General features: G+C 37.7%; 1 protein-coding gene and 1 pseudogene across 1 annotated transcript in view; one reads left to right on the forward strand and one right to left on the reverse strand.

Moving 5' to 3' along the window:
* The window catches only part of CERKL (CERK like autophagy regulator), a 109,651-nt gene that overhangs the window by 43,569 nt on the left and 39,519 nt on the right, over positions 1-26,563 (forward strand). The window lies entirely within an intron of this gene.
* On the reverse strand, positions 18,325-19,122 carry LOC112806725 (nascent polypeptide-associated complex subunit alpha pseudogene; annotated as a pseudogene).

The following is a 26,563-nucleotide window of genomic DNA, read 5'->3' on the forward strand; positions in this document are numbered from 1 at the left end:
AATATATATGTGTATATATATTATATATGTATGTATATCTATACATATATGTATATATATTATATATATATAGTTTTTACACTTGCAAATCCATGTAATTCGTGTGCTTATTAACGTGCCGTGCCTATCAACTGAGAGACCAGCACAATTGGCTCAAGCCTCATTCCAGAAGTGGATGGGGGGCCTGTGTCTTTCTTGAGGGAATGAGGGTGATTGTTCTTCCTGGTCCTCTCCTGCTCTGATTTGCAGAGTTGGGTCTATTTTGGATTATCCTCCCATCTCACGCTCACTGTCCCTATTCCCTGCTACACTGCATCAGGATTGGCAGATGGTGATTGCTGATTTCCAGTTTTTTAAAAGGAATTTTGTGTTTGCACGAGACTTGACTTAAGTTTAGGGTGGGGGTAGAAGAGGGCAATACATAGAAATGTACATCATAAAAATATAGATAACGTATGTTTGAATGTTAGACATCACTATTTTAAGTTCCCAGACCTTGCTTTTAACTGGTTCTGTGGCAAAATCAGATTTAAAAAAATACATTTTTGTATGGATTTATTCTGAATGATGTCTTTAATCAGCAAGTGGAATTTACTTCCTGCCAGTCTTCTACATCTCCCCCCCACCCCCTTTTTTTTTCTGTAAAGATAAATGTGAAGAAAACATTAAAAGCCTCAGCTAGTTTTTCCTTTAGTCTAATTCATCTTACAATTAGAATTGTAGTATATTTGGATATTAAGAATTATTTTCAAATATTCATATTTATATTTTGAACTGGAGCAATGAAACAGATGTGATGAATTTTTTTTTAAAGATTTTATTTATTTATTTGACAGAGGGAGACAAAGAGAGAGGGAGAACACGAGCAGGGGGAGTGGGAGAGGGAGAAGCAGGCTTCCCGCAGAGCAGGGAGCCCGATGCGGGGCTCGATCCCAGGACCCTGGGATCATGACCTGAGCCGAAGGCAGACGCTTAACGACTGAGCCACCCAGGTGCCAAGATGTGATGAATTTTTGAGGAAAGAACAAATAGGCAACACTAGAAGGAAGAAAAAGGCAACTCCCAAATACTTGAAGTTTTAAGACCTAGACAAAAAGTGACCAGATTAAAGTTTATATTTATATTTACATTTATATTTATAAAAAGGGAGTCTTAAAACTCTTTCAATTTTTATTTGAAAATAAGTCCTCTTACATTTCAGGATTTTAAAACACAGTTAAGCACAGTATCTTTTTTAATTCTTAGTAATAGAAAAGTCACCATAACTTTATTGACTAATAGGCAATATTAGGTTAATTCATCCAAGACACATGTTGTATCAGGCCTTGTGTTAATTGCTGGGAATACAAAAATGAATGAAATATATGCTGTGTAGAGCACTCTTGCTCTGGGAGACAGAGAGGAAAATATGAACAGACCAATAGGGAGCATCACCATTGATCATTCATTCAGAAATTAAAATCTTTAAAAAATGCAGTTGAATAAGGCTAGTATATCGTCACTGATAAGCCTAACATATAGTTACTGTGGTGAAAGTAATCTAATAGTTTTTTTCTGCTTTTTTTATATGTGTGATACAAAGATAAACATGCACAACCTTTAAATAAAGAATATGTGTGCCCTGGCCATGTTAATTTTTATTCAATTAGGGTGTGACCCAGTCTCTGCATATTTGGGTTTCCTGGAAATGGTGAATTACAAGCTTCTCTGGACCCAGAGCCAACCTTTTCTTTAGAAACTATAACCTATACTTTAAAGCATATTCATAGGCTTTTTTTTTTTTTTTTTTTTTTGGAGGAGGGGAGAGAGAGAAAGAAGGGGCAGAGGGAGAGAGAATCTTAAGTAGGCTCCACGCCCAGCACAGAGTCCGATGCTGGGCTGAATCCCGTGATTCTGAGACCGTGACCTGAGCCAAAATCAAGAGTCAGCCACTTAACTGACTGAGCCACCCAGGTACCCCCATATACATAGGCTTTCTGACAGGTACCCTACAAAAAAGAATAAAAGTACCCCTCAGGTGATGTTCAGGGCCACTCAGAACTGAACAAGTTTATAGGAGTGAACTGGTTCATCTCCAGTGGAGGACTTAGCAGAAGGTTGAAGAAGTAAGGAAAAAGATTAAAAAAAATTTTTTTTGAAGTCTCATGACCAAGTAACTTGGAGAATGTAGTGTCCTAAAGAGAACAGTGAAATCAGAACACTCGTTGATTTGAAGGAAATATGTTCTGTTCAAGACACATTTGGGATATATTACATATCCTGTTGGAGATATTTAGTAGGCTGGTGTTTTGAGAGGAATACACGAGGAGGTAAAGAAGAGTTGATGTGATGGGCATGATGAAAGCTTGTAAGAAGTAGTAAGGAATTAAAAAAAAAAGCAGATAGCTAAATACAGAATCTTGGGTGATACTCATATATTAAAATAGAGAAGGGGTGCCTGGGTGACTCAGCTGGTTAAGCATCTGACTCTTGATTTTGGCTCAGGTTATGATCTCGGGGTCTTGAGTCGAGCCCCCAGGTGGGCTCCGGCTGTGCGTGGAGCCTGTTTAAGATTCTCTGTTTCCCTGTGCCACCCCCCACCCCACCTCTGCCTGGCTCATGCATACACTCTCTCTCTCTCTCTCTAAAGAAAAAAAATAAAAAGGCAGAGGAGACAAAAGCCAGAACAACAAAACAGAAAAAATAAAAAGGCAGAGGAGACAAAAGCCAGAACAACAAAACAGAAGTCATGGTCTAAAAACAAAAACAAACCTGCTCTAAAATAGGACCATTGAATTTTGTTGTTATATTTAGGTTTTGCTAATTTATTTGTAATATTTAATAGTTACCCAGAGACAATTAACTGAGGCATTTTTAGCACATATCTGGTTGGGGGTTACTTCTGATGTTATATTTTTCCATTCCATTTCTAAGTGCTAATTTCATGAAGTAGGCAAATATAAATAAGCCATATATTTTTTTAAGATTTTATTTATTTATCGGAGAGAGAGAGACAGAAGCAGGCAGAGGGAGAAGCAGGCTCCTTGCTGAGCAAGGAGCCCAATGTGGGACTCAATCCCCGGACCCTGGGATCATGACCTGAGCCGAGGACAGATGCTTAACCGACTGAGCCACCCAGGCGTCCCAATAAGCCATATTTAATTGAGTACATTTTGCCCTTGTAATGTAACAGCCTGCTCTCTATTTCAACAGCCTCCCTCAGTTTTCAGCTATGAAAAATAGAGAAAATGGAAAAATTACTTAAATGCTTGTTTTTTATTCCTAAGAAGAGTGATTTTCCCTAGTTTCCCCCAAATGTCAAATTTGTTTCCTGCGGGATCATAATGTTGGTCTTCAAAGGATGCTTTCTTTGATAGCAAAAGCCAGGGCTTCCTAAAACATAGATTTTGTTTAATATTCATGTTCTCTTGTGTAAGAGAATTATGGTGAAATTTTTTTTTATTCTGAACTATATCCATTATGTTATCATGAATCAGGCAGAATTTTTGTTAAGAGGAGAACAGAATGATAGGAAGTTTTACTTGGATATGCTGCCAAATGATGTACTTATAAGGAAAAATAAACTGAAGATCAACAATGATTATTTAAAAACAAGCAGTTATATATCAAATGTATGATAGCTTCAGACATTTCATTGTGCGCTATTTGAATTGGCAACACTTGTCTCCTTAGGGATAAGTTATTTTCTGCAAAGGCATGTCTGAAATATGGATAGTTTCTCTTGTGAAGCACTAAAAATATAATTTAAGACTGTTTTATGACCAGTTGAGTAGGACATCAAGATTATGCCTGTCACTCTTGAATATGTTTTACTATCAATATATATTAAAATTATATAGATGCTGATTAAATATGTATCAATTTATTTGTATGTAAATATCAAAGCCCAGTCTCACTGGAAGTACTCTGTCCAACAAAAGTCATGTGATATCTGCTCTCTGTAGTGGTTTCAAACCGAGCTCTTCAAACCACCCCATTACCCAGGATTTGCCTCCTGGATGGGAGTCCACCTGCACCTATCATTAACCTTGGGCAAGTGTAGCTCCGAATTTATGTTTTATATTTAGTGGGACTGAATAAGGCTTTGTTTGAAGAAAGCTTCCAAAACTAAAGCACTGGGAAATCTCTGATTCAGTCATCCCTGGGGATGATAACCTCAAAGCATTTTTAACCTGTCGTGCATGTCTGTTTTGCTGACTGCTGGGCACACAGAGACCTGATGTCTTTGAGCTACCAGAATATACACTCACTATGGCAACCATAGATTTGGAACTCTCAGAGACTGTCCATGTAATTTTATTCTTTTCAGTAAAACTTACTTATTAAATATACACTTTAATGTATTTTTCCTTTCTATAACTTTATATATTGCTTACAAATCAATTTGTAGAAAGGGAAAATATATTTTATCGAATCAAAGACTGAAATTAGGTTAAAAAAGTTTACTTCAAAGTTTGGGAATTCTTTCTCTTTCTTGAACTTTTTATTGCTTTCTAGCTGGACCTTCAGAGAAAAACAGTGAAATTAACCTAGTTTCCATTAAATTCTTAATGATTAGTCATACCACTTAGCTCTTCAAGGGATATTAACATATAAAAAAGAAAATCTTTTTGAACCAGCCTCCAGTTTCATCAGATTTCTAACTGAAAACATAAATGTATGGAAACACTGGGTTCATGCAAAATTTGCTTAATGTACAGGAAAAAATACTATTTATCTTCAATCAGTTTGACATTTTTGAGCCATTGTTTTATTCCAGTGATTAGTAGTATAAAAAAAAATCACTGTGAACAAGAGTCCCCAGGCATAACAAACTTGAGCAGTAGACCCCCCCGCAAGAACTTCACATGCTAGAATAAGCAGAGAATATGAAGTAAGTACATTAAAAATGATAAAAAAAAAAAAGTATTAGGGGCATCTGGGTGGCTCAGTCAGTTAAGCATCTGACTTTTTTTTTTTTTTTTAAGATTTTATTTATTTGACAGAGAGAGTACAGACAGGGGAAGCAGCACAGGGAGAGGGAGAAGCAGGCTCCCCAATGAGCAGGGAGCCCAACTCGGGGCTTGATCCCAGGACTCCAGGATCATGACCTGAGCTGAAGGCAGATGCTTAACCAACTGAGCCACCCAGGTGCCCCAGCGTCTGACCCTTGATTTTTGACTCAGGTTGTGATCTCTCAGCGTTGTGAGATTGGGCCCTGTGTTGGATCCACACCCGGTATGGAGCCTGCTTAAGATTCTCTCTCTCCCTCTCTCCCTCTGCCCCTCTCCACCTCTAAAAGAAAAAAAAAATTAAGAACATAAAAGAATAGGGTGCAATTGAAAAAGATAACATTTTTACTATGGCATATATGTATGAATTTCATTTTTAACAAGGTTCATTCTCCTTAGGACTTGGCTATTCCTGATTCTGAGAATCCAGAGGTTCTGATTAAACTGGTCTCAGTGGATCAAACATCAGTGTTCTTAAGATCTTTGAGGTTTTAATGTGTTGTCAGGGCCAAAAACCATGTCAAAGATCTGAACAAAAGTTTGGTTTAATGAACATATGTAAAACTCTGTACTCCACACTTACAAAGGTGTCTTTGCAGGGATTAATTATAGGTATTTCTTATTCTTGCTATGTTAAATATTCTTAAAGGTTAGCCAATACCTATTCCTGAGTCATATAAGATTATCACTTATTTTCCAAGACTCTTACCTTGGGATTGGTTTACAAGACCCTGGTAAAGACTGACAGAAGCATACCAAGTTTCTCTTGCCCCCTGAAGTTTCTTTCTTACTAGCATCAGCTCTAATTCATAACCATTACTCCCTCAGCTGAAGGCAAGTTAGAATTAGTTCTAAAGACGCTCATAATGTTGTTTGTACTTGGCATGAGTGACACAGGACCATCTTCCCAAGAGCTTCTTATTGGCCTCTGTAGCACTTTTATCCTAAGGGAGGAATATGTTTTTGCATGTAATTGACTATAATTATATTTTAAAACAACTAATTGGTATTTTATAGAAGAAAATTAATCCCTGCTGCAATCGTTGACAGAGTATCTTGAGAATAGGGTTAAGAGGTATATTCTCAAGTTATTTCTGATATATTTCAAATTCTTGTGCTAGATAAAAGTCCTTTTGTCTATGCCTTTTGTGTAACTAAATTCCTTCTCTGGAGAAAACATTTAGGTACGCTTTGTCACAATTTACCATGTGATTGTATTCAAAGGCTAAATAAGGATTTCTTTAAATATTTCCAGTAATATGTTACATAAAGTTTTCATGCTGTTAAATAGATAAGTTAACATTTCTTCCTTTACTAGATTATAGAGAAGTCATTTAAAAATTTTAAATCTTAATGATAATAACTGACATTTATTAAGCATTATGTGCCACTTTTATAAGGAATTTTTATTAATTATCTCATTAAATCCTTATAGTAGCAAGAATTACAAATATGTTCTCATGTAAAAAGGGGAATATTATGAGTTTTGTTTTGAGGTTTGAGGAATTAAAATAATGCATGATAGCAAATAGTATAATTAAATTTTTAATATACTCATTAACTCTGAGTTTATACATGAGAAAACTAAGACTTAAAATAGTTTAAAATTTTGCTAATCTGAGGTTAAACAGCTGATATGTGGTGGAGGAGTGGGGAATAAATCCAGATCTGTCTGAATCCTTAACATGAACCCTTAACTGATGTGTTATCACCTCCCAGGTCAGTGGTATATTCTACAGTTCTTAAGTATATTTTATTTACTGTACAATTTAGATTCTGTCCTGGAAAAAAAAAAGACTTTAAATCCTTTTCTTAGAAGGAAAGAGCTATATTGTTTTGTTTTCAAGAGTCTCACTATATAGTGTCCACCCCCGCCCCCCGCATTATGATTCAGAAGTCTAGATTCTTACCCCCAACAGTTAGGGTGAGCAGTGACATTATAATGCATTTCTTAATCCTAAAAAAGAATTCCTCATCATGACTATCACCATTATTGCGGTTCTCAGATGCCTTGAAATGAATTTGGCATGCCCTTTGAAAAAGATAGCAATTATTTTTTTATTAGTTTAAAGGAATTTTAAAACACATAAAAATAACGGTTTGTGACTGATTTCTAGGCTTTATGTTTAGCAGGGTTTCCTAAGCAAATCACAAATGCTGTAAACCTACATGAGAGATTAAAAGTTGCATCAGTCTTTAGATGAGAGTATAATGGATTGTCATTTAACAACCTTTTCACTGGAAAGAAATGAAGTAAAGAAGTAATAAAGCAGCATCCTCACAGTATGCATAAGTAGGAAATACGTAATATTTCATATTAAGTGAAAAATTATTAAGCCCCCTGGCATTCATTAGACTATCATTAATGTTAATGGAATTGTGTGTTATTTATATAGATACTATGTGTAACTCCATGAATTGTAATCTTGTATGAATATGTTTGTTGCTGTTTGAGGCAGGTAGATGGATATTTGTGATGGCTACAGCCTGAAACATGGTGATAGGATTTTCAAATCAACTGTTTTTTTGCCCTTATCATCATTAAAGAGAAAACACCTATTTTTTTCCTTTGAAAAATTACCTTAAATGGAAACTTATGAAATTTGAAAAAGTGTGTCTTCTGTTTCTACTAGTTATACACCTGTAGTTGCTTTTATAATGAAAAGAGAAGAGGTGGGCGCAAGTGAAGCCTATTTGTGTGCTTGGGTTCCTGGGCTCTCTGCAGCATCTAATGTCAGGCCAAGTTCTCCTGTACCACAGTCTTCCCACTTGCTGAGTAAGTGGCAAAGATTACTTATCTATCATCTTCTGTTTGCCCAGTGAAGTCCCATTTGCAGCTGAAGTGGTGTACCCAGCGAAGCCTCTGCAAAGCTCGCTTTGCCACACAGCAAAATCAGGCACTTGTCTCTTTCCGGCTTGGTAGCACTTCTCATACCTCTGATAGAACAAGTGGTTGCTTTCATTTTAATTGTTGGCGTATGTAGGTGATACCTTATTAGACTGTAAACTCTTCTGAGCACAGATTTTTTAAGCATGTGGAATTGGGATTCCCATATTGTAAGTACTCCATAAATGTTTGTTATGTTACAAATGTTTGCCTAACTCAGTAAATGTTGGTGAAGTGAACTGAATATATTGCTTCTCTGGTGTGTGTTAGGCATTGTCCCAGATGGCTTTTAACATAAGGCAACTCATTTAATCTTGATAGTAACACGTTGATCATGGTCAAGATTTTTAAAATCCCTGCAGATAGCTAAGGAAACAACTCTGAGGGATTAATTGACTTGCACTGGGTCACACAGTTATAAAGTGGTGGAATATGATTCAAACCCATGCTTTTCTTTTTTCTTTTTTTAAATTTTATTTTATTATGTTAATCACCATACATTACATCATTAGTTTTTGATGTAGTGTTCTATGATTCATTGTTTGCGTATAACACCCAGTGCTCCATTCAATATGTGCCCTCTTTAATACCCATCACCAGGCTAACCCATCCTCCCAGCCCCCTCCCCTCTAGAACCCTGTTTGTTTCTCAGAGTCCATAGTCTCTCATGGTTCGTCTCCCCCTCTGATTCCCCCCTTCATTTTTCCCTTCCTACTATCTTCTTTTTTTTTTTTTTTAACATGTAATGTATTATTTGTTTCAGAGGTACAGGTCTGTGATTCATCAGTCTTACACAATTCACAGCGCTCACCATAGCACTCCCCCATGTCTATCACCTAGCCACCCCATCCCTCCCACCACTCCAGCAACCCTCAGTTTATTTCCTGAGATTAAGAATTCCTCATATCAGTGAGATCATATGATACATGTCTTTCTCTGATTGACTTATTTCACTTAGCATAATACCCTCTAGTTCCATCCACGTCGTTGCAAACGGCAAGATTTCTTTTTTTTTGATGGCTGCATGATATTCCATTGTGTGTGTGTGTGTGTGTGTGTGTGTGTGTGTGTGTGTGTGTGTGTGTGTATACCACATCTTCTTTGTCCAGTCATCTGTTGATGGACCTCTTGGCTCTTTCCATAGTTTGGCTATTGTGGACATTACTCCTATATACATTGGGGTGCATGTACCCCTTCGGATCCCTATATTTGTATCTTTGGGGTAAATACCCAGTAGTGCAATTGCTGGGTCGTAGGGTAGCTCTATTTTCACCTTTTTGAGGAACCTCCATACTGTTTTCCAGAGTGGCTGCACCAGCTTGCATTCCCACCAACAGTGTAGGAGTGTTCCCCTTTCTCCGCATCCTCGCCTACATCTGTTGTTTGCTGACTTGTTAATTTTAGCCATTCTGATGGGTGTGAGGTGGTATCTCATTGAGGTTTTGATTTGGATTTCCCTGATGCCGAGCGATGTTGAGCACTTTTTCATGTGTCTGTTGGCCATTTGGATGTCTTTGGAAAAATGTCTGTTCATGTCTTCTGCCCATTTCTTCTAACTCAGAAATCCATCGGTTTTTCACTATACTCCCACTGCCTCCCCAAAGAAAGATTTAAAACCTTAATATATTGTTTTAAAAGAATAGTCTTGGTTTCTTAAAAGGCAAAGTGTAATGGACTGTGCCATGTATTTGGAACTAAATATATTATTGTCAAGTATGTGTATTTTAAAAGTCTGTGGTAGTACTGGCAGAGATGACATCAATGGGCCATGTAGGTTGAAGAACTTCTGGAAAACTAGAATCTGGTGAAATTGGTCAGCTGGTAAGGCCAGGTAATACTGAAACTTTGATCTTGGCAAAGGAGAGGGCCCTGTGCAATCTAAGGGGAGAGGGTTTCCTATTCCCCAAATTTGGAGCAGTAAGACTAGAAGGTTGAAAACAGTCTGACAGGATACATGCCCAGCTTTTACTAATGATTTTCTTCCAGAAAGTGTTGTTCTTCATTCAGAAGTGTCCATCATATCAAAAACATTTCCATTTTGCTGTGCATAAAGACTTTTGAGTTCTAACTCCCCAAGTTGTTTTGAAGCTTAAATTGCTTACCATGGATACTAATCAGTCTGTCAGAAATAGGGTGATGATTTAGTCCTGATAGAACAGATGGGTGGAAAGGATGATCACTCTAAGATGACAGCATGGCTGGCTCTTCTTTTTGTCCTCCTTTTACTTCAGTGAATGAAAAGTCTATCATTGCTGGGTTTATGAATGAGTCATTGTGGCCAATGGGATTTTTGTGTAATCAAGGTTGGGTTCCTAGCCACTTCCTTAGCTGTGTAGTTTACTTCATAACTTCACTAAGCCTTTGGCCTCCTGTCTGTAAAATGAAGTTGATAATGCCAACCTAGCTAGGTTATTGCAATACTTAAATGTATAATGTGTATCAAATGGTGGGCACTCAATAAAGGATAACTGTTCTTATCACATAGCTTGCTAAGTTTTTGTTGAGCTTCTCTAGAATTTACATTCCTAAACCTTTTAGCCCTTCAAAAGTAAGTTTAAGCATCATCTTCTCAGTGGGGAGGGTGAGAGGGGCTGTCAGTTCCCTACAGAATATATACTAAAATACTAACAGAATTCATCATTATTACCATCATTGTCCTATTTCACATGTACCAACTGATGTTAATTTCCACAATATCCTTGAGACGGGTACTATTATCATTACCGTTTTGGAGATGGGGGAAAGAAGATAGAAGGGTAGAGAGTTTGTACAAGGTCACATAACTGTGAAATTGTTGAATCTGGATTCAAACATGGGCAGTTTGGCTCCCTAGCCCATGTTCTTAGCCCACCACACTATCATGATGCTGTAAAAGTTAGAAGGCATATTCCATAGTCAGTAATGTTGCTTCAAAGAAAATGTAATTTTAATCTGGTGAACTATATTAGCTACTATTTTGGTAGATTGGTCAGATCCTGCTAATCCTTATAATTCTTCCCTGAATGCATATCTAATTAGGCATCAAATATATAAAATCTCAAAAAGTGATGGATGCCAACAAAGTAGTTATTTACAGTTAATGCATATGTAATCTGTGCTCTATATGTTTAAGTGCTGCTTGATTCTAAAATGTCATTCAGTATTTGACTTTTAGTTAAAACCTTTAGCTCTTATCAATGTTAGGCAACTGCTAAGATTTTCTTGTAGTTGACTAGGATATCCATAAACAGTAATGACTGAAATTGATCTGGTAATTTTAGATGTCAGACTCAGGACAAAAAAAAAATTAAAATGTTTTTGTCATGAAATCAGCAGAATCAAGAGAGAGAAAGAGGACTCTGATTTCTTGCATTGGTAGATACAAGTGCCTTGAACTAAATGAAGGAGCTAGGTTTAGGCAGAGAGACAAGCGGTTCTCTTTTATACAAACGGAGTTTCCTTGGAGGTATAGAAATGAAGACATTTCAAGGAACCCTTTAAAGCTGGCTCCTATGTTCTTTCAACCTGTTTCCATTAATTTGGGAGCATTTCTTCACTTTTTGGCACAGCAGGATATTCCAGACTTCTATCATATCTTGACTGCCCCAGCCCTGGGATCAGCCATTTCCTTAAGGAGTTGGTCTTCCTTTTGTGGGGGGAATGGTATTGGGAAACCGAAATCTGGCTGTAGGGTATGCACATTGCTCTTAGGATGTCATAACTTCCAGGGTCTTGCAGCAGTAGAGCTAGGAAATACTGACTAGAAATCAGACTTTATATAGATAACTGTAATTCTAATCTAATCCAGTTGTCTTCTTCCTTGTTTATCTCCTTTCCATATTTGTATTTCCTTTCTTCCATAGGAAGAACTCTGGTTCCCAACAGCAACACATTTGTCCACGTGCTCAATCATACAGTAGTCCCAGGAGAGTTTCAGAATAGCTGTGACCATACCACTATGAAAAATAATCCTACCAAAATGAGTTCAAGATTTGTTGGCAGGTTTTTTTTGTTTTTGCCTTTTTTTGGCCCCTTAGACCAAAAAACAGTGAGCTCCCCATGAAATGATATGGAGTGATTTTCAGTATACGTAGTTAGGTGGAAAATAATTTTGTACATATTTTATCTTGAAAGTAACTTTATAGAAGTAGACTTCTGCGTTAAATGGTAGATGCTTGTGTAGTTTTACCGGGTATTGGCAAGTTCCCCACCATAGAATTTTTACCATTTTTCATTTTTACCAGCAGTGTGTGAAAGTGGCTTTCCTCACCAACAGGTTGTACTTTGATGCTTTAGAAATTTTCCAGTGTTATTGGTGAGAAATAGTGTGTTAATATAGTTTGAATTTGCATTGTTTGAAAAAGTTAGGAATAAAGTTGAACATCTTTTCATATGTCTAAGAACCATTTTAAATATCTTGTGAATTGTCTTCATATCATTTGCCTATTTTTCTGTAATACTTTTGGCCTTTTTCCTCCTTAATTTTTAAAAGTTGTTTATATTGGCCTTTTTCTGTGATGTATATTGCAAATATTTTTCTCCTGATATAAAATTTGTTCCTTAACTTTTCTTATAGTGACTTTTGATTCAAAGTTTTTGTTTTAAAATTTTTATGTTAACAAATTTGTCACTGTTTTTCTTTATTACATCTGGTATTTGAGTCCTAGCAGAAAGCCTTTCTCTATACCAGGTTATAGAGAACATCATTCATGTTTTCTTCTAGTACTTGTAAAGTTTAATTTTTGATCTCTAATTTATTTGGGGTTTATTTTTTATGTAGTATAAGGTATGGACCTTACTTTTTCTCCCAAATAATCCTCCTGTTGTCCTAACACCACTTACTAAACAGTCTTTGTTCCAGAATTCTGAGATACCACTTTTATCATATACCAAATTTCTGTATGTATGTGGGTTTATTTACGGCCCCCCCCTTTTTTCCCCCATCCCACTGGGTCTATTCATGTAGCAGTGCTTATTTTAAAGAGATTTTGCAGTACATTTCATTATTTGGTAGGACTAGTTCTTCTCATAGACCTCCCCACCCCACCACCCCCAGTGTTTCTCCCTATTTTTGCAGGTTAATTTTTAGATAAATGCTTTAGTATGAGCTTGTCTCGATTTGGAAAATAAAACTTGGTATTTTTATTGAGAGTACATTACATTCATAAGTAAACTTAGGAAGAGCTGACATCTTGGACCAGAGCTTGCATGGCTAAATTTGCTTCCGGCAGCTGCCATAATCTCCTAGAACAAGAGTACTAAGTCAGCATCATTTTGATGGAGAGTATCCCTTAGATTTTTTCCCCCTGTTTTCTTATACTGAATTGTTAGGCTTTTGGAAACACATATTATTATCATGTATAATACAGGGCTAATTTTATGTAAGTATCAGGCTCCTGAAATTTCCCTAGGCGCATCTGTACACTTCCTTATAAAAATAGATTTTTAGCAAGAACCCTGCTAAGTCCGTTTAATTGGACCCCCCTCCGCCCATATCTGATCACATTCCTCATCCTCCATCCCCCACTCTGATATCTGATCACCCGGCGTGTCTTCCGCAAGAATTCTGTTAAGTGGGTTGAGTCAGAATCCCCTTTACCTCTGATATTTGCTCTTAGTAACTTTCCATCCACTGACCCCACCCTGCTCCTTGGCTATAAATTTCCGGTTTCCCATGCTGTATATACGGAGGTCTCTCTCCTCCTATTGGAACAGTTCTGAATAAAGTCTGTTTTTACCATTTTACTGTTCAGCTCAGGTTTTTCTTGGACAACACATATTTTAGTACATAAACTTTAAGAATCTTTTTACAGAAACATATGTTCTTGGAATACTAAAAACTATATGATTTTTTTGAAGTCCTGCAGATACTAAAAACTCTCTCAAAGGCACATCTACTTTCTTATTTGTAATCCAGAGAGGATACACTGAGAAAGCTTTCTAACTGATAAAATCATTGAATTAAAAAATGGGTTCATGAAATTTTTCCCTAACATTTTTATAACTTAGTAGTTTATGAAGAATGAATATACAATTATTTTATCAAATTGGATTTTTGTAAAGTTAATCATATTTAAATGCTATTTATTTTAACTAATTCTATGATTGACTTCTAAGCAGAGCAGGAAAAAAAACTTTTTAAAACCAGTAACATGTATTTTTCAGTCTGGATTTTTTTTTTTTAATTGAAATGTAGTTGACACACAATGGTACATAAGTTTCAGGTGTGCAACATAGTGATTCCACACGTCTGTATGATACACTTCGCTCACTGCAAGTGTAGCTAGCATCTGTCATACATTTCTTTTAAAATACCGCTGACTGTATTCCCTACATTGTACCTTTTATTCCCATCACTTACTCATTCCACAACTAGAAGCCGGTATCTCCCACTGTCCTTCACCCATTTTGCCCACCTGCTCCAGGAAACCATCAGTTTGTTCTCTGTATTTATGAGTCTGTTTTCTGTTTATTCATTTGTTTGTTTTTTTAGATTCCACATTTAAGTGAAATCATATGGTATTTGTCTTTCTCTGTTTTATTTCACTTAGCATAATACCCTCTGGATCCATCCATGTTGTTACAGATAACAAGATCTCATCCTTTTTTGGGGATATGTAATATTTGTGCACACTCACCTGTGCATCGTCTTCTTTCTCTGTCGACTGAGGGAAGCTTGGATTGCTTTCGTATCTTGGCTATTGTAAATAATTGTATTTCTGTTTTTAACTTCTTAAGGAATCTCCATACTGTTTTCCACAGTGGCTGCACCAATTTACGTTCTTACCAACAGTGCATGAGGGTTCCTTTTACTCCACATCCTCATTCTTGTCTTTTTGATTCTGGCCATTCTGATATGTATAAGGTGATATCTATCTCTTGTGGTTTTGATTTGCATGTACCTATTGATTCGTAATGTTGAACATCTTTTCATGTGCCTGTTGGTCATCTGTGTGTCATCTTTTGAAAACTATTCAGGTCCTCTGCCCATTTTTTTTTTTTTTGTATTGAGCTGTGTAAGTTCTTTATATATTTATATATTTTGGATCTTAACCCCTTATCAAGTATAGCATTTGTAAATACTTTCTTCCCTTCGATAGGTTGACTTTTCATTTTGTTCATGGTTTGCTTCACTGTGAAAAAGCTTTATATTTTGGTATAGTCCCAATAGTTTATTTTTGCTTTTGTTTTATTTGCCCGAGGAGACCTATCTAGAAAAATGTTGGTGTACTCTATTTCAAAGAAATTACTGCCTATGTTTTCTTCTAAGTCCATCGTGAGTTTATTTCTGTGTATGGTGTGAAAAGGTAGTTTAGTTTCATTCTTCAGCATATAGCTATTCAGTTTCCCAGAACTGTTTAGTGAAGATATGGTTTTTTCTCCATTGTATGTTCTTGCCATTTTTGTCATAGAGTAATTGACCATATAATTATGGGTTTATTTCTGGACTCTCTATCCTGTTCTATTGATTGATGTCTATTCTATGCCAGTACCATACTGTTTTGATTACTACAGTTTTGTAGTGTATCTTGAAATTTGCTGTTCTAATAGGTCCAGCTTTGTTCTTTTTCCAGATTGCTTTGGCAATTTGGGGTCTATTGTGGTTACATATAAATTGTAGTATTTTAGTTCTGTGAAAAATGCTGTTGGTATTTTGATAGGGATTGCATCGACTCTGTACATGGCTTTGGGTAGTGTGAACATTTTAACAATATTCTTCAAATTTATGAGTGTGGAATATTGTTCCATTTGTATTGTCTTCAATTTGTTTCATCACTGTTCTGTTTTCAGAATACAAGTGTTTCACCTTGGTTAAATTTATTTCTAGGTATCTTATTCTTTTTGGTGCAATTATAAATGGAATTGTTTTCTGAATTTTTCTTTCTGCTACTTTGTTAGTGTATAGAAATGCATTTGATTGCTGGATATTAATTTTGTATTTTGCAACTTTCTGAATTCATTTATTCTATTACATTTTTTAAGTCTTTGGAATTACCTATGTATAGTATCTTATTATGTAAAACTAGTGACAGTTTAACTTCTTATCAATATGAATGCCTTTTATTTCTTGCCTGATTGCTGTGGCTAGGATTTGAGTACTATGTTGAATAAAAGTGGCAAGAGCAGACATCTTTGTCTGCTCTTAGATCTTAGAGGGAAAGCTCTGTTTTCACCACTGGGTATGATGTTAGCTGTGGGTTTTTCATTCTTAGCCTTTATTATGTTGAGGTATGTTCTCTATAAACTCACTGAATTGGCAGTTTTTATTATAAACAGATGTTGAATTTTGTCAAATGCTTTTTCTGCATCTATTGAAATAACCATTTGATTTTTTTATCCTTCAATTTGTTAATATGTTATATCATGTTGATTGATTTACAAATACTAAACTATCCTTGCATCCCTGGAATAAATCTGACTTGGTCATGGTGAATGATCCTTTTTTAATGTATTGATAAAGGCAGTTTTCTAATATTTTGTTGAGGATTTTTCATCTATGTTCATTAGGGATAGTTTTCCTTTTTTTCTTTTTTTTTTTTACTGATGCCTGTCTGGTTTTGGTATCACTGTAATGCTGACCTCATAGAAAGTATTTGGAAACTTTCCTAGCTCCTCTTTTTCTTTCTTTCCTTTCTTTCTTTCTTTCTTTTGTAGTTTGAGAATAGGTATAATTCTTTAAATGTTTGTAGAATTCACCTGTGGATCCATGTGGTCCTGGACTTCGATTTGTTAGTAGTTTTTTGATTACCAATTCAATTTAATTACTAGTAATTAGTCAAATATTCAATTTCTTCCTGATTCAGTTTTAAAAGATTATGTTTCTAGAAATTTATCCATTTCTTCTAGGTTCAATTTGTTGGCATATAATATTTTATAGTAGTCTCTTATAATCTTTTGTGTTTCTGTGCTGTGAGTTATTCTCTTTTGTTTCTGATTTTATTTATTCATTTAGTTTCTCTCAGTTTTTTTCTTGATGTATCTGGCTAAAATCTTATCAATTTTGTTTTTCAAAGAATCAGACCTTGGTTTCCTTGATCTTTTCCTTTTTTTTTTTTTTTTGTCCCTATGTTCTTTATTTCTGCTCTGATCTTTATTTCCTTCCTTCTACTCACCTTGGGTTTTGTTCTTTTTCTAGTTTCTTTCAGTGTAAAGCTATTTATTTGATATTTTCCTTGTTTCTTGATGTATGCCTATGTCACTATAAATTTTCCTCTTAGAAATGCTTTCACTGCATCTCAAAGATTTTGGACTACTGTTATCATTTTCATTTGTCTCCATGTATTTTATGATTTCTTTGTTGACCCATTGGTTTAGTCAAATGTCATTTAGCCTCCATGCATTTGTGTTTTTTTCCCCCCCCCGGGTCTTTTTCTTGTGATTGATTTTTAATTTCATAATCTTGTGGTTGGAAAAGATGCATGATATGATTTCAGTCTTCTTAAATGTATTGAGACTTGTTTTGTGACCCAACATGTGATCTGTCCTGGAAAATGTGCCATGTGCACTTGAATGTATATTTTGCTGGTTTTGGTTGGAATGTTCCATATATATCTGTTAGGTCCATCTGGTCTAATGTGTCATTCAAAGCCACTGTTTCTTTGTTGTTTTTCTGTTTGGATGATCTATCCAGTGATGTAAATGGGGTGTTAAAGTCCACTACTATTATTGTATTCCCATCAGTTTCTCCCTTTATGTCTGTTAATATTTGTTTCATGTATTTAGGTGCTCTCAGTGTTGGGTGCATAAATAGTTAAATTATTTTATTCTTTTATTGGATTGATCCCTTCATCGTTTTGTATCCCTTCTTTGTCTCTTGTTACAGTCTTTGTTTTAAAGGAACAATGTGTTTTGAACACATTCCAAAAAAACAAACTTCATTTTTACTTCCCCCTACATTTTACATATGTGTTGTCATATTTTACAGTTTTTATTCATAATTTTCTCAGTCTATTTATGGCCCTTTCTTTTCCACTTAAGTCCCTTTAACCTTTCTTGTAAGGCCAGTTTAGTGGTGATAAACTCCTTAACTTTTTTTGTCTGGGAAAACTCTTTATCTCTCCAATTCTGAATAATAATCTTGCTGGGTAAAGTATTCTTGGTTTTTTCTTTTAGTACTTTGAATAAATTGTGCCACTTCAAACTTTTTCTATAAAATCAGCTGAAAGCCTTAGGGGATTTCCCTTGTATATAACTTTTTGTTTTTCTTATGCTACCTTAAAAATTCTCTCTTTGGGATCCCTGGGTGGCTCAGTCAGTTAAGCATCTGCGTTTGGCTCAGGTCATGCTCCCGGGTCCTGGGACTGAGTCATGCATCAGGCTCTTTACTCAGCAGGGAGCCTGCTTCTCCCTCTCCCTCTGCCTGTTCCTCTGCCTGCTTGTACTCTCTCTCTCCCTGTCTCTCTCTCTCTGTCAAATAAATAAATGAAATCTTTTTTTTTCATCCAACAAGAAGCCATAACTTTATTAATGATAGAAACAGTACAAATTTCAAACCAAGCTGCAGTTATTTTTTTGAAACACCAAAAAAAGTCCTCGTTTTCAGATGGTTACATTGTTAATTCCATGATAGCATTTACAATATCATTACTGTTGTTCTTCAGGGCTCGGACTGACTTTGCTCTTGACACATTTGCTTGTGACATGACCAATTCTATGTCCTTAACCTCTACACCGGTTTCATCAACCTCTTCTTCTTCACTCTCCTCTTGTACAGTTGGAGTCTGTGTGTTTTCTTGAATGTTTGAGACAGCTTCGCCTTGAACTTTGAATTTCTCAGTAGCTGCTAGTTGTGCTTGCTGAGATAAATCCTCGATCTTGGCTTCCCCAAAAACTATGTAGGTATCTGAAGCTGGGCTCTTGTAGACATCTGGTTTTGTGATGACAAAGAGGATATTCTTAGATTTCCGGATAGTGACTCTTGTAATCCCTGTAACCTGTTGAAGACCCAGTTTAGACATAGCCTTCCGTGCCTTCTTTTCACTCCAGCTCTGTTTTGCTTTACTGACTGGTTCTTCATCGATTTTAGCAGCTGCTGCCAGCTGGGCCTGTTGTGTGGTTGCCTGTGTGGAATCCTGTTCCTCAAGCTCTGGTACTGATTCATCACTGTCAGATTCTGTTCCAGACCCTGTCTCAGCCTGGGGCTGTGGCAACTCCTGCTCTGTAGCAGGGACGGTTTCTGTGGCTTCACCAGGCATTTTGTGAGGGGAACGCGGAACCAAGATGGTGGCAGAAAGAGAGCGAGCGAGAGCGTGACCCACGCCTGTTGCTGAAATCTTTATTTTTTTATTTTTTATTTTTTTTAAGATTTCATTTATTTATTTGATAGAGAGACAGGGAGAGCGGGAACACAAGCAGGAGGAGTGGGAGAAAGGAGAAGCACGCTTCCTGCTGAGCAGGGAGCCCAATGTGGGGCTCCATCCCAGGACCCTGGGATCATGACCTGAGCCGAAGGCAGACACTTAATGACTGAGCCACCTAGGAGCCCCAGTAAATAAAATCTTTAAAAAAAGAAATTCTCTCTTTATTTTTCTGTAGTGGCTGCACCAGTTTGCATTCCCACCAACAGTGCACAAGGGTTCCTTTTTCTCCACATTCATGCCAACACTTGTTTCCTAAGCTTCTGATTTTATTTTTAACCTTTGACCTTTTAATTATTATGTGTTTTGGTGTGGACCCCTTTGGGTTCATCTTATTTGGAACTCTCTGTTCTTCCTGAACCTGGAAGTCTATATCCTTCACCAGGTTAGGGAAGTTTCAGCTATATTTCTTCAAATAAGTTTTCAGTTCCTTTCTCTCTCTCTTCCTTTTGGGGTTTCTATAATGCAAGTGTTTGCTTGATTTTGTCCAAGAGATCCCCTAACTTATCCTCATTTTTAAAAATTCTTTTTTCTTTTTGCTGTTCAGCTGGGCTGCTTTCCATTACCTTATCTTCTGGATTGCTGATCCATTCTTCTGCATCTGCTAATCTACAGTTGATTACCTCTAGTGTATTTTTTTTTATTTCAGTTATTCTTGTGCTCTGATTATTTTTCATTTGTTGAAATTCTCATTGAGTTCTTCCACTCTTCTCTCTAGTCTAGTGAGTATATTTACAATCATTACTTTAAACTCTTTATCAGGCATATTGCTTACCTCTGTTTCATTTAGTTCTTTATCTGAGGTTTTGTCTTGTTCTTTTCTTTGGAGCATATTCTTCTGTCTCCCCCTTCTGCTTGACTTTCTGTCTATGAATTAGAACAAGTACTTCTAAACTTGAAGAAATGGTCTTATGTATGGTCATCCCCTGTGTAGGCTGTGTGTGCCTGGTGACTTTTGCTGGCTGGCTGTAGCTATAGCCAGTGTGGGCTAAGGTTTATGGGACCTTCTGTGCTGGGACTACCCTGGTGGGATGGCCAGAGCTAAAGTGGATGTAGGCCGGGGTTGTCCTGAGGCTCTCTGTATAGGGGTTACCCTGGCAGGACAGCTAAAGCTGGGTGTGGGGGGTTGTCCCAGGGCTCTCTTGCAGTTGGTGGTCTGGCTGGACAGTTAAAGCTGAAGCGTATGCATACCGTGGAGGAGGGTTCTGGGGCTCTGCAGAGGGCACCCTAGCAGCACGGCTGAAGCTATAGTGGGCATGAGCTGGTGTGGACCCTGGTCTTTCCACATAGGGGGTGCTCTGGAAAGACAGCTAAAGTGGAAGGGGGTTCAAGCTGAGAGTCCCAGGGCTCTATGTGCAGAAGGTACCTTGCCCAGATAGCTGAGGCTGTAGTGTGGGTATAAGAGTGTTCTAGGAGTCTCTATGCACAGGACACCCTGGTGCGGTGGCTAGAACCAAGGTGTGGGGCATGGGACGGGGTGGGGGGACACCCTGGCAGTACAGTGGTAGCTATAGTGGATGTGGACTGGGGTGGTCCTGGGGCTCTCCGCAGTGAGGGTACCCTCAAAGGACAACTGAAGCTGAAGTGGGTACAAGCTAGGGTGATGTGGGGTTCTTTGCATAGGGGTGCCCTGGCAGGGTAGCTGGAACTGAGGTGGGCACAAGCTGGAGGTTCCCAGGGTGCTCTGTGTAGGGGGCACCCTGGCTGGGCAGCTAGAGTTGAAGCAGGTGTCAGCTAGGATGTCCTGAAGCATTCTGTGTCAGGGGGTACCCTAGCAAGCTGCCTAAAACCAAAGTGGTGGGCCTGGAGTGTTCTGGGTGCTTTGTATCTGTGTCACCTTTGTTTGATGGCTGGAGCTATAGTGAGTGCTGACCAGGGGTGTCCCAGTGTATAGCACCCTGGGGCTGCCTTGGTGGGATGGCTGGCATAGACTAGAGGCCCAGGTCTCATTTAGGTGGTAAGCTGGCTCGGGCCCTCAGACCCTGTTCCCATCCATATTACCAACATCAAGGGGGAACGTAAACCATGGTGCTCACCTGCTCCTTTGGCCCAGAAAGTTCCAGCAGCTCCTCCATAATATGGCAGGGTTCTAGGGCTAGTTCCTTGATATTCTCGTTGTTCTTTTGAACAGTGGCTTTTTTTGTTTGTGCCACAGGGCATCTGGGGCTGGTGTAGGCTAGGGGCCCAGTGCTTGCTGAGGCAGCCCACTCCCAGCTAGGGTGCTCAGAACCCTGTTCCTGTCTGGGCTATCGAAGCGAGGAGGAGTGTAAATCATGATGCTCACCAGCCCCTCCAACCCAAAGTGAATTTCCACAGCTCTCTCGGCATTTGGCAGGGTTCTAGGGCTGGGTCTTCTATTACTAGTTGCTTTTTAAGCCAGGGCTTTTTTTCTGTGCCCCAGAGCAGAGGGATCAGCTCTCAGTAATATCCCTTCCCCCTGCAGTTCAGTGTCAGGGGTGGGAGTTCTTTTTGTTACTGTCTCATCATCTCTCCTATCATTTTCTTATTGTGCAGAAGCTGTTCAGATAGCCCTTAGCTCTTCTTCAGGGGAGGAACTGGTCTATAACTCGGTGTAGATTTGCTGTGTCTACGGAGGTGGTGAATTCAGGATCTTCCTACATTTCCGTCTTGCCCTACACCTTTCTGGAGATTTAATTGGGGGAAGTGAGGATAATAATAATCTGATAAAAATAAATAGGTAATATAATTGGTTGAAATTTCTTTTCCTCTTTCTTAGCTCTTCTTTCCGTTCATTCTTGCTCTATCTCTAGTCTTGACCACTTCATCATTAAAATACTGAAGTATTGAGGTGACTATTTCTGGCAGTAGGTGATTCTTTCTCCTAATTGTGGTTGAGCCTGTCTCAGCTGTTAGAGATGTTCACATTGGTGGGCTGCCTGTGAGTTTAGAAGTTACTGGGCTTAAGTAGACTATAACATTTAAGTTATTTTTGTGGGTGTGTAAAGATGTGCATCAATTAACTTTTGCTGATAGTGAAGTGAAACGAACAAATTTTAATATAAATCTCCTAATATAAAATATTCTATTTCTGTGCTTTGCTTGGAAGTTGTCATATCTTGTGTGTGAAAGGCTTTACCATCACTGTTACATATTAACTGGGCATAGTTTAATATTAATAGCTCCTGAGAATTGTGGTTACTTGAGGTCTTTATTTCCTGTGTTTGGGTTTTATTTTTGCAACAATTTGGTTGCGTTTTTGTATAAAACAGTTGTGAGTATATCCAATACTCTAACAAGGTTCTGGGCTCTTAACTTTGATGAACACCATGCCATTTCCATCATGCTGCACTCAAAACAGCACAGATGTGAGTCTGGGAGTGGCGTCCCCGCTGCTCTCAGGAGCCTTTGTTTGGAGAACACCCTGATTAACCCCCACCCTTCATGGTTCATTGACTCACTGATAGATCAAGTTTAAACTAGTACATATTAGCACATTTGTTACTAACAGAGGAACAGTTGGCCATTCTGTTTTACATTGCTGGTTCATTGCAAACTGGGGTGCTAAAAAGGTCTGTACTCTAGAGTATGAATTGAGAAGTTACAGGAGGACCGAGAACCAAGTCAGTTGCATATTAATATTGAATCATGCCTATATTTTAATCTTGGATTATCTATTTGGGGGATGCTTATACTGTTGTGAAATTATGAATAAATGATTATTATCACATCGAGATTCCTTTTTTTTTTTCAAGGAGTTCAGGGGATTTGTGTGTTTCAAATATAGCTTTCATATTAAACAGTTTTTCATGATTGAGAGAAGAGCAAGGTCGTAACTTCCTGATGCTTTGTGTTGCATTCTTAAAATGTTTTCCAGAGTTCTTTGTAGCTAATGATTTTATGTAAATCTTCACAGTGTACTACATTCCTGCAGTCCATGTTCTTGTTTCATCAAGAGGACTAGAATATACATGTCTGTTTTCTCATGGAAAAAATTAAGCTCTCCTTTTTAACTGTTTTTCAATTAAGTTAATTAAATTTCTTAAACCTTGAACTTTGTCCTTTTTCTTACCTTCCTAATGTAGTTTTCAAAAATCTTCAAATGCTTTTATTATCGTTACAGTTATTTTTTATGGAGAAGTGTTTTACCAAGTCATTTGGCGGTCTTAACTGGTGAATTTGGTCTTGGCTTCATCACTCACTGGTGCCATTCCTTTGGCCAGCTACTTCTTTGCATTTTTCCTTCTCTTGTGAGATGAAGCACAAGTGCCCTGATGGTGAGAAGGGTACTCAGAGTCCAAGCCTCAGATAAGACAGTTGAGGCTGCTTTTCAAACCCAGCTCGTGCAATGTCTAGTTTTAGAAGACAGTTGAAAGTAATGGGAAAGGGAGCCATATGGATATATGAGGGGGAAATGGTACAAACAGAACAGTGTGTGTAAAAGGTTGAGCAAGAAAGTCATGTGCTGGGATTTAGGGAGTAAAGTAGTGGGGAATGAGGTCACAGAGGCAGCTGGGCTAGACCATGAAGGCTCTTGCAAGCTTTGTGTGGTTTTGTACCTTTATTTTGAGAAAAATGGGGACCATTTGGGAGTTTTAGCAATGGAGTGACATGATAGAACTTTTAAAGTGAATATTCTGTTAAGTAGAGAGTACACTCTGAGTAGGGGAAGGAATTGAGGCCGGAAACCAGTTAAGTGGAAACTGGTATAATCCAGGCAAAAGGTAGTGATTTAAATTAAAGAGGGAGCAAGACAGGTAGTGGGAAGTGATTAGACTTTGGATTTGTTTTTGAAGATACAGCCTTCTGGATTTATTGACTTGGTGAATATGGGGGATATTAAGAGAGGAAAAAGTCAATGATGACAGCAAGATTTTTTTTATCCTATTAGGGAAAATGTCAAATAATATAGAACATATAAAAACATTATAATGGACACTTATATTGCCATCACCCACTTATTCTGTAGTTCTTAACATTTCTCCATATGTTTTAACATTTTGTCAGTCTGTTTTAAACTATATACATCATGACATTTCTCCCAGAAATACTCCAGTGTGCATCTCTACAAAAAGACATTTTATAAATAACCAAATATCATTATCCTACCAAATGAATGAACAATAGTTGCTTATCATCATTGAATACCTGGTCCATACTGAACATTTCACCATGTTTTCCAAAATGTCTTTTATAGCTGACTTGTACCAACTAGTGTCCAATCAAGAATCATTCATCAAATTAAGCATATTTTATTTATTTATTTGTTTATTTATTTATAAGATTTTATTTATTTAGTTGACAGAGAGAGACACAACGAGAGAGGGAACACAAGCAGGGGGAGTGGGAGAGGGAGAAGCAGGCTTCCCGCCGAGCAAGGAGCCCGATGCGGGGCTCGATCCCAGGACCCTGGGATCATGACCTGAGCTGAAGGCAGATGCCTAATGACTGAGCCACCCAGGCACCCCGAATTAAACATATTTAAACTACAACACTAAGACAATCCCCTCATTTTTAAAATTCTGACACTGATTTATGGAAGAGATGAGGTTGTCCTGTAGATACTTTAGCGTGCATAAGGAACACTTAGAAAGCCTATTTAAATATAGATACTGTCCCCCATTCCCAAACATCCTGATTTAGTGGGTCTGGGCAATGCTAGATTGTCATTCTGAAGATCACTCTTTGAGCAGTACTGTTGTACCACTGTCTGATTGCTTCTTTGTGGTATCATTTAACTTGTTTTTCTATGCTCTTTATTACCTAAAAATTGGATTTCTAATCTAAAGGCTTAATTAGGTTCATACTGTGCAAGAATACTTCATAAGTGGTACTGCGTACTTCATATTTCATTATCTCAGGTGGTATGTAATGTCTGACTATCCCATGATATGTGGATAAGATAGATTTCCCAAGGCTAAGATGGATCCCGGAGTCAAAGAGGTGACAGCTCGATCTCTCCATTGTCACTTTTTTTTTTTTTTTTTAAGAGAGCAAGAAAGAGCCAGGGGGTGGAGGGATAGAGAGAGAGGGACAGAGAGAGAATTTTAAGCAGGCTCCATGCCCAGTGCAGACCCTGATGCAGGGCTCGATGGCACAGCCTGAGATCATGACCTGAGCCGAATCCAAGAGTCAGACGCTTCACCGACTGAACCACCCAGGCGCCCCTCCATTGTGATATTTCTATTTGAAACTAGTAGATAATTGTTCAGTGGTACTCAGGGACCAGGGAGAGCATTTAGCTCTCAATAAATATTTTAACATTTATTATCTTTGCTTGAACTAATTATTTAAGGGTAGATCAGGGAAATTTTTGTATTTTATCATTCTTTCTAAATTATAGTGTTATTCTTTTATAAAAAGGATGTTTCTTCTTCTACTGGTACTATTTGGTTACCCATAAATATAGTACTTATAAAGAGTCAGGGTAAGTGCATAATTAGTTATTTTTAATTACCAATTTTCAGAGTAAAGTTTCTAACTAGAGCAGGTGGAAGGAGGAAGTTCTTATTTAGTAAAATAGCAAAGACTATGGGTAGATAGACCCCTTTTGGTAGGGAAAATAAAAATTTCGGTTTTGAATATGTCAACTTTAAGATTTCTTTTAGACATCTGTATTAGAGTTCAGTTGTATAAAGCATAGAATACTCTAGCTATTTTAAATAAAAAGCTGTATGGTACAGATAATATGATGAAAGGACTAGAGGAAAAGGGTCTAGTAAATCAAATATGCTGGTGGCCTATAATTGTTGCAGCATTGCTTTCTTTTTTTTTGCCCCCCCCCTTCATATGTGGCATCATGAGATGTTTTCTATGATCAGTAAACCAAGGGAAATAAACGGGTTCTTCATGATACAATAGAAATGAGCTACTGAAGAATTACAGACCCACTCGAGTGTTACTAAGATAGGAAAGGAAAATCAGGGTGGGCAGAACTTCAGACAATTGGTACTAGTTATTAAGGAGTGAAAGCCAGAGGGATAGATGCATATTGATGCATGGACAGTGGTTAAGAGCTTGCCAAATAGTAAGGAACTTGGAAGAAAGTTGGTTTTCATGGAATAAGAACAGAATGAGATTTGTTTTATATTTCAAAAGAGGACCTAATTAGATAGGCAAGGTACCCCATTCTACAGATGTCAGCATCTTTTAAAAGCAACCCTAGGGGGGTGCCTGTGTGGCTCAGTCAGTTAAGCGTCTGCCTTTGGCTCAGGTCATGATCTCAGGGCCCTGGGATGGAGCCCCGCATCAGCCTCCTTGCTCATGGGGGAGTCTGCTTCTCCCTTTCCCTCTGCTCCCCACTCATGCTTATGCTCTCTCTGTCAAATAAATGCAACCTTAAAAAAAAAAAAAAACAGCAACCATAGGGCTTGCACAATGAACACATAAAG

This window comes from Callorhinus ursinus, unplaced genomic scaffold (assembly GCF_003265705.2).
Source record: "Callorhinus ursinus isolate GAN/ISIS: 27379988/994484 unplaced genomic scaffold, GSC_fseal_2.0 scaffold2, whole genome shotgun sequence".
Lineage (NCBI taxonomy): Eukaryota > Metazoa > Chordata > Mammalia > Carnivora > Otariidae > Callorhinus > Callorhinus ursinus.